This window comes from Triticum dicoccoides, chromosome 2B, assembly GCF_002162155.2.
Source record: "Triticum dicoccoides isolate Atlit2015 ecotype Zavitan chromosome 2B, WEW_v2.0, whole genome shotgun sequence".
Lineage (NCBI taxonomy): Eukaryota > Viridiplantae > Streptophyta > Magnoliopsida > Poales > Poaceae > Triticum > Triticum dicoccoides.
The window spans coordinates 17,481,350-17,491,016 of NC_041383.1; positions in this window are offsets into that span (position 1 = coordinate 17,481,350).

The following is a 9,667-nucleotide window of genomic DNA, read 5'->3' on the forward strand; positions in this document are numbered from 1 at the left end:
TAGGAGGGAGAAGGAGCTCACCTGAGAGGAGGGAGGAGAAACCATGAGGGGAGGGGAGGGGAGGAGGGAGGAGGAGGTCGCCGGAGAGGAGGAGGAGGAGGAGGTTGCCGGAGAGGAGGAGGGGAGATGGAGTGGAGGAGAGGAGGAGATGGAGTGGAGGAGAGGTGGAGTGGAGGAGAAAAATGAAGAGGTAAGGAGGAGAGGACCCCGCCCAGCCATATATACGGCATAGTAATGGCGCACCGTGGGCAGGTGCGCCATTACTAACTTTTTTTATTTATTTTTTTATTTTGAATTTTGAAGGCGGGAAGATAGTAATGGTGCACCTTAGGCAGGTGCGCCATTACTAGCTTTTTTATATATTTTTGATATAGTTTGAATTTTGAAGGCGGGAAGATAGTAATGGCGCACCATGGGCAGGTGCGCCATTACTGAGTTTGATTTTTTTTGAATTTTTTTGCCTCTCTAGATCTTGAAAGTCCCATAACTCTTTTTTGGTTAGGTTTTTGAGGATTCTAAAAATCTTCAACGGGGTTTCCCCAATTGAATTCGAATATAACTTTTCGACTAGATGATTTTTCATATAAAAAACTTTTTCATCGGAGTTCATATGCAAAAGTTATGCCCATTTTACAAATTCTCGAGAGATTTTGCAAAAAGTCGAAAATTCATGTTTGTAAATTTTGCTAACAACTAGACCACATATCGAATGGGAATCTTATTTTCTTTTATTTTTTGACATTTCTATCATTTTCTTTTACTTTTTTTTAAAACTGGAAAGGCGGTCCGGGGGTGCATTTGGTGGAACTTTTGGTCAAAGTTAGTAATGGCGCACCGTGGGGGTGGTGCGCCATTACTAGTTAAAACTAGTAATGACGCACTATCCCCAGATGCGTCATTACTAGTTTTGAATAATAAAATAGAAAAAATTGTTAGTAGTGGCGCACCGAGGGTGTGGTGCGCCATTACTAGTTAAAACTAGTAATGGCGCACTATCCCCTGGTGCGCCATTACTAGTTTTGAAAAAAAATGTTAGTAGTGGCGCATCGTGGATGTGGTGCACCATTAATATTTGGAGTTTAATGACGTACCTATATATAGTGCGCCACTGCTATATAGCAATGGTGCACCACATACGTGGTGCGTCATTAATGTCCATATTAGCTATAGCCATTTTTCTAGTAGTGTATGCTGCATTTCATGTTTACCAAAAAGAAAGAAAGACTTGTAACATACTGCAATTGTGAATTTTTGGTATTTTGTAGTGGACACGGGAGAAGTGAGTTGTGGAGAGAAGAGTGGCCACTTATAAACCGTCGTTGCTATACAATATTCTAGATGCAATATTTCAGAATGAACATCATTTGTTATATTTTGATATGACCACTACTTGCTACCTGTCTATTAAATGGAGCAATAGGAATAGGTTGCATTATGGCATTATGCGTTGATTATAACCTCACGTTATCTTGTTCGTAGCAGCAACGTTGTTACACTGAATATAGTTTGGAACACAACCCTTACTTAAATAAATTGATCACCGTATATGGGTTGCTCATACTTCAATATCTCATGTTTCAAAATACATATGGCCTTATGAACAACTATTAAGATTACTTATGGTCTATTTGTAGATCAATTATGGAGCAATTCATCCATTTGAAAATATAAGGTCCGTAGTTCTATCTTAAATCAAAGTAGGTTTGATCAAGTTTGTACATTATAAGGCCGCCATGCACAATATAAAATAAATACGTAATAGAAACATAAATTTTGAAAGATCTATTGATATTGCAGATGATGGTCATTTTCTGTATTAAACATAGAATTTTAGGATATGAAACGGATGTAGTATAATACATAGTATTCCTACTCCATTATTATCTTGATTGTTACTAGCTAACCAACTAGCAACTACAAGTCGTAGGATCTAGCACCCCACATTTCTGGTATGAGGTTGCTGCAAACATTAAGAGTCCACGTCCAGATGGTCCATGGTGAGATTGTTGGCTCATCATGGGCAAGGACGCCACACTTATCCTAACAATCTATCCGTAAGCAAAAATCATTGAAGTCTGGGCTGGGTCAGCAAGGTGATGTACGCTAGCTATCGATGCCTACGCACATAGCTAGGCACTATAGCACCGAGACTAGCGGGATGTGATATTTTGGAAACATCAGTCTATTGTATTTCCCTCGATAGAGAACCAGCATTATCTAACCAGCAGGAACTACCATATGGCAGTTCATGATAAGTACGTGCACACAACCAACAAACTTTTGCTTGTCCCCAATGAGCCAGGAAGGTTGTCAAACTTCCTTTCTTGCTAGTTATAAGAATTAAATGTATGGTGTGATAGGAATTGTTAAATAATGATAAATAAGATAATGGTTCAGATTGTAGGTAATAGAGCAAGTATTCTAGGATGAAAGCGATGGGAATAAATTGGATCGGGTGGAGTCCATAGTATGAGTTCATGATTGCCCAGAGAAGTTAAAAACGAAGATAACTGAGCCTTTATCACTTTGGCATTATTTACGAGGTGTTTATTATGGAAGGTGACATGGTAGGTAGGCATGCGTCTGGATCGACTTGTCCGAACATAGTTTACTGTCAACGCGTCCGGACGTCCATTTCCTGTAAACTGGAACAAAGTTAGGGGCTTTGCGGGAGTCTAGACATCCGTCTGGCCAAACAAATACTGTCATTTATCTCTTGGTCCGTGCAGGCTGGTGGTATGGTCCTTCTATTTGGTGGAACAAGAGCAATTAGCCGCTGGCCGCTGCTATTTGCATGTAGCTGTTGGCAGAAGGATGCTAGCAATGCAACTTGATTTGGCGAAAAGCTGGCTACACTCCAATGCTATATGTGATTTAGCTAACCTCAAGTTATGATTTAGCTAACGTGCTAACATCGGTCAACTATTTGGCGGAAAGCTTTGCTAGGTAACTGCTTATCTGGCGGAAGATTGGTGTTGCTATTTTTTATTAATACAGAGATATTGGTGGTACATGATTGGACGGACACTTCTCCGGACCGGTCTGCGGACGGATACGTGTCCAGTTTAGAGGTGAGCGTTAGAGACGCCCTTTCTTCCTAACAACATATTATTATACAGTACTACATGTCCTACGATCCAGCGACTCACTGATTGCTGGTTTGTGGTTGTTGCAACCTCCTGAGTCCACATCATGATGGTCGATGGGGAAGACTATAGTGTCATCATGGACGAGGAAGCTGCACTCATCCCAGCCATGCAAAACATCATCGAAGCATCGGCCGGGTCAGCTAGGTGATGTACGATGTCGTCGCCTTTGTACCTGTCTTTTAAAGAGCAGCAACACAAAAAGATTGACTAACCCAACAACTCATCATGATACTCCTAGAGACATGTATGCACTAAAACTGGAGGGATGAAACACACGTGAAAGGGTGGTGGGAGGGCGAAAGAAAAATTTATGTACCCTTCCGTTCCTAAATGTAAGTCTTTTTAAAAATTTCAATAAGAACTACATACGGATGTATATGGACGTATTTTAGATTGTAGAATCACTCATTTTTTTCCATATGTAGTCCGCATTAGAATCTCTAAAAACACTTGTATTTAGAAGCGGCGGGAGTAAAATGCAACCTTATGTCTTTTTAATAAGGTGAATAAAGTACTTCCTCCGTTCCTAAATATAAGTCCTTTTAAATATTTTCATGTGGACTACATACGAAGCAAAATGAATGAATCTACACTCTAAAGTATGTCTATATACATTTGTATGTGGTCCTTATTGAAATCCCTAAAATATTTATATTTGGAAAAAAGAAGGAGTAGGGATATACTGACCGTGATTGATTCTTTCTCATGAATTTATTGTGTTACCAAATATTTATTACCATAACAAAGAAGAGATTATTACATACCTTAAATTGATATGACTTGATTGGAGGAGACAATGTAGGTCGGGACCATACATGTGGTGGGATATTTGTGATTTGGTGTCTGGTTGGGAAGAGAGAGAGAAGTGGGGGACCATGCATGTGCGGATAGGAGGATAGAGAAGAGAGGGACCATGCATGTGATTGGTCAATTGCATGTTCGGACTCAGCAAAGTTCCCCATGTTTGTATGGTCGAACAAGTTCGCAGACTAATACAAGTCCCCATTGGATTGTAAAAGTGAACAAATGTGTCTGGTCGAACATATACTAGTGTTTTGCGGGTCTTCCTTGAGATGTCCTGATGTTGGTTCAAATTAAAGACGATAAATCTGCTACAGGTGTGAGTGACTATGATCCATGGAGTATTATTAATTTTGTATGCAATTAGTTTCGCCTAGAAAATGTGCTATGTATACCACACTTAACCTTAAAGAGTAGGTCAGTGGGACCTGGTGTTGTTTAAAAATCTTTGGGTAACAATGGTATTGGCATATATAATTGTTTCCGTGTTGTTTGCCATGCTGTGCAATTGACTGTTCTAACACGTCTCACAATCTTTGGGTAACAATGGTATTGGCATATATAATTATTTTCGTGTTGTTTGTCGTGTTGTGCAATTGACTGTTCTAACACGTCTCACAAGTGCATTGTTTTTCCACCTTGTTCAATGAGCAGTTACTGGAATATTTGCGAATAACCAAAGGACTAGAAATGCAGATGAAAATCATTTAACTTGTTTGCCGGACCGATTCATGCAAATTCAGGAAATGGCCCGTTTACCTTACTGATATGTAACTGTGTTTGAGCATGTTTTTAATTAGAAAATTGTCTTAGATATGGATGCAATAGTATAGTTTTGTGGCATGTAACTTAAATTTTGTTAGCCAAATTCGTGGTATAAGTTTGACCTAATATACGAGTGGTCTTCTCTAAGCACGGCTGGAGGAAGTATTATTTTGCGCAAAGAAGCAAGACAATACTTGTTGTTATGCAATCTTGGGGCCCCTAATTAACAAGCATTTCCGAGTCACATGCGTCAACCAGACCCAACCGAAGAGCAACTCCGACTTACAGGAGTTGTTCTATCCTCCCCCCCCCCCTCGAGCATGCAAAAAGACTAGCTGATAGGAAGGGACATCCACACCCGTATAAGTCGTGATCCGCCTCCCCCAGAACTGATGTGGGACTAAACCCAACAATCCCACACACACATCGGTCACCATGGACCTTGTATTCGCAACAAGTCGTATCATAGCCCAGGTGTCCAGAATGAATCTTGATGGACTCATGGGTGGTCGGTCATGGTTAGTGGGGTTGTATCATGGGTAGGAGTGCCAATAGTCAAGCCCCGGGGATGTAGCCATGATGGTGAACCTCGTTAGCAAATTTCGGTGTAGTGCCTCGTGTGATTGCTTAATTCTCGGTAGATTGACTATGCGCCTTGGATTTTTTTCTAACACTTGTCTACTAAAGTGTGTGACCTCTGACCATGCGGCCAGTGAGTAGTGAAGGCCAAGAAGTGGAACACGTATGTATAGGATGATCAACATGCCACAAATGCGACTAGTAGGAAGGATTACCCATGGAATCGTTAGTACAAGTAAGGACAAGTCTCCAACAGGAGAAGCCTCCCACCAATGGAAACTAGCCCCATTTCCTAATAGGAATTTCAGCTTCTACTTTCTCCTTGAGCCCTTTCCAGATGTTACCTAGCTATTTAACCGCACTAGCTAAATACCCATACGTTTCAACAGGGGCTACTTTATTTTAGTGGTTCCGCATAGGAGAATTTTGATTGGGTTGAGATTGAGATATGATATGGGGAGAGAATTCATATGGTAAGATATGGCATGTCTGAGTTTGTGTACATGAAATTACATGGTTTGATTTTGTTGTTTGCTTGCAAGGGATTTCTTGCTATTGGTGATTTATTTGATTTTCGTCAGTTGCTTTGCAAGGGATTCTTACCCCAGAAAAGAGGAGGTGGGGTCGGTTTGGAATAATAATAATGAGGGTTATCACGTGGTTTGAAAAAAAAATCCATGGGAGGGGCATCAATCGCTAGGAGGGATGGAAGCCATGGAAGCGAAACAAGAAATCTCCCTTTGAATAGTAGAGATATGTATTCCGAGATACTTAAAAGGAATAGAACTAATGGCACTGGTAAAATTATAGGCATACTCCTCTTGACTTTAGACTTCCCAAAGTTACCTCACTTTTAAGTGTCGTTCATTATTGAGGTTTGGAACTTTAACTGTATTTGTGAATTTTTTTAAATTTGAGCGTATTCTTCAACCATACATCATCGTGCCCCTCTTTTCTTTGATAATTAATATTAATAATTAAGCATATTCTTAAGGATTTACCGTGAGTAGGGGTGTCATGGACATGGAAGTTGGTATTATACGTCAATAGCTCGGTATAGTTGCACCGCAACTAGTGGGATGTGATATTTGTGAAACATCATTGATAATTCTTTGATCTGACCACTTCTTCAAATATGGTTGATTATTCTTTGATCTGACCACTTCTTCAAATATGGTTGATTATTCTTCGATCTGACCACTTCTCCTACCTCTCTATTATTTATTTAAAGACTAGTAAGGAAAGAAGATTGCCCAGCCAATTATACCTCAAGATATATACATGCATGTACCCACATTTACTATCATTGTTCAAAGAAGCAACATCACACTTTTTGTCTAAAGCGACCTATAACCATGAATTGAGTAATGATGTCCAAGAAGAGGAAGACGTATGTAAAGGGTGATTGAGATGTCGGACAATAGACTACTAGTAAGGACAAGTTGTGGAGCGTCATGCAATCACACACTAATTAATTAGTGTACAATAACACACTCCATATAGAAAAATTTCATTATTGCAATCACTATCTAATCTTGACGTTACTTCCTAGCTAACTTCCTGCTGCTAAGAGCAAATAATTGCATACATTGAAACACCATCGGATTTTACTATCGGATTTTACTTATTTATCTTGTAAGAAATATATATATTGTAAAGAATTATAAGTACAATGACATACATAAGATAAATACCACGAATTCTTATACTTTTAGTGCGGTGCACTTTTGTTTCACCAAACTTCCAGAAGTTGGAACAGTGAACTTGTCTTTCTTTTCTATGTTTATATAGTGATTTGTTGCCGCAGATCTGGTAGTTAGTTTCTGTTTCCAAAACTTTTCTCTTTATCCCCCATGAGGCGACAAGGAAGATCCAACGTGTCGCCATACACCACCAACATCGAGCTGGCAGGTTCCACCATCCTTCGCCAGCCTCACCGGCGGTGTGAGGGGTGGGTAATATCAATGCATTAACCTTGGCTCGTAGATAGTTTGGGGTTAGGGTCCCGCAGAGGTGTGTTAGTGGTGGTGATGATGATTACGTCGACCTGATGAATATGGTTCCATCAAGCATCCCATCTCAATAGTGTTGATGGCTCAATGGCATAGATTCCTACAGACCTCTCTGGTTGCTTTGGCTAGGGTATGCAAGGTTTGTCGGCAAGGCTACGACGACCTTCCCTTTGCAATTTCGCACTTCAGCATCTTCATCACATTAGTGTGGCCTTCGGGGCTGGCGTGAGGCCCATGAGTAGTTTTGGAGGTTTGGCTCTTGGATCTGCGGCTCTTGCAACGTTAACATCTTCTTCTCCAAATTGTCTGACGAGACAACATTGACTTCTTTCAGTCCACAATGAATAATGATAAGTTGGCTCTGGTGATGGAGAAGCAGCGAGGGCGCGGCGTCGGGCCATTCGGGTGGTAGATGAGGATCAACCCTCCAGGTAACTCGATGTAAATTTTCTTTATTATCGAGGGGTGTTTGTACTGCTAATTTGGTTAATATATATGAGGTTTTTTTGTCAAAAATAAACCTAAATGATAACGCCCACATATGTGTCACTTATCAACATGCTCACATGCACTCGATGTCATTCGATTTATTTGCACGAATTTTGAAGCAGTCGCCATCTGGGTCGAGAGCCTGTAAGCACCCAACGTCGTGTGGGCCGTATCATTTAGTGTCACACTTGTGGGCGCTCCTCGCCCGAATGGATACAGGATGCTCAACCGAACGTGTGAGCGAAACTGCTCCTCACCCACATGACGCTCACACGGCGATAGATGGCAACTACAAGTATGCATATGTGGCACCTAGTTAATCACACACGGCAACTATTGTTGACCATACATGTCAACTATGACTTAACCACACACGGCAACTACAGGTGTGCATATATGACAACAAGTTAATCACACACGGCAACTATGGTGATTATATATGGCAACTATGATTTGACCACTGTGGCAACTCCAATTAGTTACACATGGCAACTACATTTAATGATACATGGGAGGCATGGCAACTACCGTTAATTTCACAGAGCCAACAATACACTCATACTCCTGTGTCCGGTTTTCAAATGGCAATTGTTGTCCCAGCTCACATTTGCATATTCACCTTCTTCAGTTATCTGTCAAAATAAGTGCTTAGTTGATGAATTGTCTTTGCGCATTCTCCTCCAAACTAATTCATACGGCATGGATCTAGGTACATACTCTCTCCCTCCGCGTCTGCCATGCTACGTTCCATTTTTTTTCATAAACTATCTCGCAGAAAGATGCAACCAAAGACCCTTATTTAGATTGAGAAAATTGTGTGCATGCAAATTTATTAAATGCCACATTGAACTTTAGCGTCACGTCAACAACGGCGAGACCATTAAAATCAGTGTATTGTTGGCCTAATTTGTGGTCTGAATTAAAAAATGGAATTGTAGAAACAATCATTAAGCTATTGGCTTGGCGTCAGTGGTGATGTCATCGGATGCAATCTAACCCTGAGAGACACCGATTGAATCATGTTGCATATGTTCCGTTGTGCCCTTAAGGCATTTGAACTGAACCGTTCTCTTTGTGTGATACAAACGTACTTTTTTTTCTAGCGGTTAAATGACAGTTGGTGTTGTGGATGATTCTAGTAACTTTTCTTGGTTTCTATTGCGGGCTTGCAATAAAATGAAAGAGTGGATTTGAGAGAAGGAGAGGGAGACTCGTGGTTAAGTGGGAAAGACGAGATCACAAGAGTAGACGAGCAGTTTTTGACGAGAAGGGAAACATACACTTGTCAAATTTCCCAAGATATAGGGATTAATTAATGCCAAACTTTACGTGGGTAAAAAAGCTAGTACAGCTTTGTACTTACTAAATCTTTTCGTTAGTGCTAGCATACATGTTTCTCCTTGAACGAGTTTTTGGAAGCTAACCGCTAGCTACAAAGGCCTTCCTGGTCTCGCTGCAGGCTAGGCCATGGGCTCCCAAGTCATATAAGATGGAGAAAACTCCAAGGTCCAAGATGTAATATCATTTTTTCTGGAGTTTTTCTTGTAATGCTAGTATATTTAAGTATAGAGCCTCGGGCTCTCCAGAAAAGAACCACATATGCAGGGTCATAGAAACCTAGAAATTTCCAAGGACCCGGATGTAATTTTCATTTTTCTCACAGATATTCTTACAATGCTAAATCTATTTTAACATAGAGCCTCGGGCTCTTATGAAAGAAAAACAATAAACATAGGTTGTTGAAAGTTAGACCAAAATAACTATAAAAGCATGACCCAACAGAGCCTCTTAGACGCATCAGCAGGTTGACCATTCCCCAGTGCACCCAGCAAAGGACGTTGGTAACATACATACGGTGCTCATCCATCGACC